This window comes from Schistocerca cancellata, chromosome 1 (genome assembly GCF_023864275.1).
Source record: "Schistocerca cancellata isolate TAMUIC-IGC-003103 chromosome 1, iqSchCanc2.1, whole genome shotgun sequence".
In the NCBI taxonomy this organism is placed as follows: Eukaryota; Metazoa; Arthropoda; class Insecta; order Orthoptera; family Acrididae; genus Schistocerca; species Schistocerca cancellata.
Window position 1 is genome coordinate 203,896,436 of NC_064626.1, and position 6,000 is coordinate 203,902,435.

The window sequence follows — 6,000 nt, forward strand, 5'->3', positions numbered from 1 at the left end:
TGGCCATATTGACAAACATCCCAAACAGTCTTGCGAGTCGGATTTTCGTAGTATATTGAAATTCTGCTACATACGAAGATGAACAATATGGAATTTGTATTTACTTTGTTGGGTAATGTATGAAAATGCAGTGGTCGAAACTCGGGGCGTAGAAAAAAAGCTCATCTTCCACCTTTTTTAAAAAATGTATTTAGTGACGCAGAGGTTTTGGCGCCAGTATTTATCTTTGTGCCTACAAAGCATGCCTGTGAAGCGCTACATATATTCGACGGCAGAAGTTAGCTGTGGCGGCACCTACCAACATCTTTCAGAACTTCCTCTTACTTTGCACTCGATTCTAAGCCGCAGGCGCTTTTCGAATTACAAAAACCGGAAAAAAAGTGCGGCTTAGATTCGAGTAAATACGGTAATGTGAACAGTTCAGTGGTAGAATTGTTCTCATCAGAATTAACAAACCAACAGAGACAGCAATACAAACAATGGAAAATCTAGGATGGAATGTAATAATATTATGAGAAGGAAAGTTGCTACTCACCGTATAACAGAGATGCTGAGTCGCAGATAGGCACAACAAAAAGATTTCCACACTTAAAGCTTTCAGCCAAAGGCCTTTGTCAACAAAACACACACACACACACACACACACACACACACACACACACACACACACACACACGGGGCGTGCACGCTAAAGCGGCTCAGCATCTCCGCTATATGGTGAGTAGCTACTTTCCTTCTAATAATATAGACACACCAATATTTCACATATACACACCAATGTCACAAGCAGAAGATGAAGATATAGAAAGTATGTGAAGATTTCTTCTTCTTCTGTAGTGGTCAATCCAAAGATTGGCTCGCAACAGCTGCAATGGCAGCTTGTCTCCATTCTGTGCGTCTTTCAGCTTTTCTCTTCATTTCTGTCTGTAGGAATTTTACCCTGCTCATACATGTTGAAAACAAGATTATACAACTCCTGATTCCGTTTTGCTCCTCCAGATTTAAGAAGTTCAGCTGGGATATTGTCTATACCAAGCGATTTGTTGTGATGTGAAGATATTAAACAGATAATTCAGTATGTAAAGTGAGATGAAAATCAAATAGTTGTGGGGGATTGGAATGCATTTGTAGGGGTAGGAGTAAAAGGAAGGGTTACAGAAGAATATGGGATTGGTAGCAGGAATAAGAGAGGAGAAAGACTGAGTTCTGCAACGAATTTCAGGTGGTAATGGCAAATACTCTGTTCAAGAATCACAATGGGTGAGCTATACCTGGAAAAGGCTGAGAGGTATGGGACTATTTCAGTTAGGCTGCATCATGCTCGGACAGATTCCAAAATCAGATGTTGGATTGTGAGGCATACCAGGGACAGATATAGACTTGGATTACAATTTGGTAATGAAGAAGAGAAGGCTAAAGTTTAAAGAGGCTATTCAGGAAGAATCAGTATGCAATGAGTGGAATACCAAAGTATTAAAGAATGAAGTGGTATGCATGAAGTTCTCGGAGGGTACAGATGCTGCGATAATGATTAGGTCAGTAACAGTTAAGTTGAAAAGGAATGGCATATCCAAAAAAGAGCAATCACGGAAGCTGGGGTGAGAAACATGGGCACAAGAAAGGTAATTGCGAAGAAACCATGTGTAAAATAAGAAAGACTTCAGTAGCTTGACAAAAGAAGTACAAAAATGTTCAGGAAAAATCAGGAATACAGAAATACAAGTCACTTCAGAACAAAATAAATGGGAATTGTAGGGAAGCTAAGAAAATGTGGAGAAATAAAAAAAAAAATTGTTGGAAGGACTGACTCTGCATATATTTTAAAAGTCGAAACAACCTTCGGTGAAATTAGAAGCAAGGCCGGTAACATTAACAGTGTAATGGGAATTCCACTGTTAAATGCTGAGGAGATAGCTGATAGATGGAAAGAGTACATTGAGGGTGTCTATGAGGGGGAGGACTTTTCTGATGACGTGATAGAAGAAGAAACAGGAGTTGATAGGGAGGAAGTAGGTGATCCATTATTAGAATCAGAATTTATAAGCGCTTTGAAAGATGTAGATGTGGTTTACTACTCGAATGGCATTTATTAGATGTGCCTAACACATTGCTGCCCTCTTAGTGATGGGTGTTTCACCACCAGGCCAGAAAAATGGCGTTAGGATCTGCGGTGGATGCCTGGCCACAAGGCATCAGGCATGTGGTTCTGCTGTGGCCACCACTGACCAAACTGCAGTTTGTTTTAAAAAAGGAAAGAGGCTTTAGCATAATTCTTGAATGTCGTACTTCTTGAAACATAAGGATATTAGTTTCATTTGACAAAGCTAATATAGTTTTGGGAATTGAGGAATCATTATTACAACAGGTTGACAATATGTCAGGTGTGTGCCCTGCATTGCTTCTTTTGTTGCAAAAAAAGATGCTAGAGAGCAAGAGTAGAGTTCTTGATCTGGCAATGTTATATCATGTCTTCTAGGGCAAACACACATATTTCTCAATATAGTTCTCATTTGTGGTAAATACATTTTGTCCGAAAAAAATTCCAATGAGTACATACCACTTCTGAATATAAATTTCACCATAAGAAAAATCCTTTTGTTTTTTAATACCAGTGCTGCTAATTGCCAGGTGCAGATTCTCATAGGAGAGAGTGTGGCGGGCAGTTAGCAGCACTGTAGGTACACCCAGGTGATGATATAATTAGACATCCTCATATCTTATTTATTTATTTTGTAAAAGTGGCACATACATAACAGAAGATTCTAAAAAAGAAAAAGTAAAAAACTTGACATGGCATATGTGACATACTTTGTTGATATAGTTCTGCCATAGATGTTCTTTCATGTATCACTTATGAATAAATATGAGATTTATGCAGTTGAGTTCTTACATGACTTTTGTGCCAGTAGAGAAACATTATTTTGAGAATGTTTAGCTGTAGGGTGGGAGCAGGGGCAGCAGAAATGGCTCTGGTGCAATGAGCCAACTCAAGTTTTGTGTTTGTCGGCAAGAATGTGTCAAATTTGACCCAAAAACCGAGTGGCAGGTTCATGGTTTCGCCTCCACGACAACATCCCACACCACAAGCTAAAATCATGGACGAGGCTGTGGCCAGGAAACGGATCACAGTTGTGGATCACTTGCTGTGTTAGCCAGATTTGGCTAAGCCAACTTCAGGTTGTTCCCTAATTTGAAGTTGGCAATGAAAGGATGTTATTACACTATAACAACACAGTTAAGGACACCCAACAAAATTGTACAGCTGTGCTAAATGCAGTTCCAACAGAGGACTACAGTGACTGTTTCAAAGCTCTTTTAAAATGATTTCAGCTGTGTATTGATTCAGGGGAAGATTATCTTGAATAAATAGTGATTTCGTGAATCCACAACTCTTTTTCATAGCCACAGTCCTAGTAGAACTGGGACACACTATGTATATTTGTAATAGAGGTTTGTTTTCAATTCGTGTTGGTACTTCTCATGCAGGTAACAGGAATCGTAAGTTGTTGACTCTAGATAATTTGTAGAAGGGATGGCTACTGAGAGAAATTTTCATTTTATTTTGAATTTTGTACAAATTTCTTGCTTTTATGTCTGATGGGAGTTTGTTGAAGACCTTCGTTGCCCAGTATATAGAACTGGACTGCGAACTGTACGCCAGGAGGCAAAGGTTCCATGAAATTTGGTTGTTTGCATAAAATATCATTCATCTGAAGTGAAGTTTTATCATCAGCAACAAATACCATTAAGGAGTAAATGTACTGGAATGTGAATGAGAGAATTCAAAGGTCTTTGAAAATGCACAAGATTTGGAGTTAACTACTTTACGTTGTCTTCAGGTCAACTCAGTTAGAGATACTTTTAAGTGCAAAACAAGTTAAACTATGTTTATTGATTTTTTTGTGTTGTCTCCATTTTAAGCTTGTTATACACACATCATTTCATTTAGTATATTACTTATTTTAGAAGCTAGATTAAGAAAAGGCAAACCTACATTTCTAGCATTTGTAGACTAAGAGAAAGCTTTTGACAATGTTGACTGGAATACTCTCTTTCAAATTCTGAAGGTGTCAGGGGCAAAATACAGGGAGCGAAAGGCTATTTACAATTTGTACAGAAACCAGATGGCAGTTATAAGAGTCGAGGGACATGAAAGGGAAGCAGTGGTTGGGAAGGGAGTGAGACAGGGTTGTAGTCTCTCTCCGATGTTATTCAATCTGTATATTGAGCAAGCAGTGAAGGAAACAAACGAAAAATTCGGAGTAGGTATTAAAATCCATGGAGAAGAAATAAAAACTTAGAGGTTCGCCGATGACATTGTAATTCTGTCAGAGACAGCAAAGGACCTGGAAGAGCAGTTGAACGGAATGGATAGTGTCTTGAAAGGAGGATATAAGATGAACATCAACAAAAGCAAAACGAGGATAATGGAATGTAGTCGAATTAAGTCAGGTGATGCTGAGGGAATTAGATTAGGAAATGAGACACTTAAAGTAGTAAAGGAGTTTTGCTATTTGGGGAGCAAAGTAACTGATGATGGTTGAAGTAGAGAGGATATAAAATGTAGACTGGCAATGGGAAGGAAAGCGTTTCTGAAGGAGAGAAATTTGTTAACATCGAGTATTGATTTAAGTGACAGGAAGTCATTTCTGAAAGTATTTATATGGAGTGTAGCCATGTATGTAAGTGAAACATGGACGATAAATAGTTCGGACAAGAAGAGAATAGAAGCTTTTGAAATGTGGTGCTACAGAAGAATGCTGAAGATTAGGTGGGTAGATCACATAACTAATGAGGAGGTATTGAATAGGATTGGGGAGAAGAGAAGTTTGTGGCACAACTTGACCAGAAGAAGGGATCGGTTGGTAGGACATGTTCTGAGGCATCAAGGGATCACCAATTTAGTATTGGAGGGCAGCGTGGAGGGTAAAAATCGTAGAGGGAGACCAAGAGATGAATACACTAAGCAGATTCAGAAGGATGTAGGTTGCAGTAGGTACTGGGAGATGAAGAAGCTTGCACGGGATAGAGTAGCATGGAGAGCTGCATCAAACCAGTCTCAGGACTGAAGACCACAACAACAACAACAACAACAACATATTACCATTAATGTCTATTTTTGGTAGTAGTAAACTGTTTTTACATACCCAAAATCACATAAAATTGTCTTTTTGATTTTTGGAGAAAAATGCATGTCATGGCTACGGATTATCGCAGTAATAGACACTCTTAACCAGTGTTCACAGTGGTTACTCAATGTTGCTCATAAGACTCGAGCATAATTGTAATTAGAGTTTTAAGAATAGTTTGTGATATTTTAAACCAACCTCTGAATTGTCACATAAGCAGGCACCTTGAAGCAGAATGAAACTTTTTGTTTTGTGGATGTTTTTTTTATGAAAAACTGGACATTATTATACAAATATTGAGTGTCATTTAACATGTGAAATGACATAGTGTGACAGAATTTCTCATTTGGAGGCCAATAAACAATATGTTATATTTCACAAACATACCAGACATTTCTCTTCAGCATGCTCTGTATCCAAACCATAGAAAAGAAATTGTTATTCTATTGCACATTAAGGTGTATACAAATGCAGGACAGCAGTACAATAAATGTAGCAGTTAAAGGAGCTTGCAAATCAAACACTGTTATATAAAATGCCATACATAGTGATGTACTTAGTTTATGTGAAGGAGATGTGTCCATTATCACTTCAAAAATGCTGTTTTATTGTGGACATCAAATAACATTTTTTATAGTACATAGTCTTAATATTGTGTGATACTATACAACCATAGAAATAATGTTTATATTCATCATTCAATAAATTATGATATCACCATACATGTAACAGTTTAATTTTGACATATGTACAGTATGTCCAGTTTTAGTTTGGGCCACAGATTTATGTTCAGTTGCTTTGCAGAACATACGTGCTCATGAATTGCAAGATAAAAATCAGCACTAATTATATATAAAAAATTGAAATACAA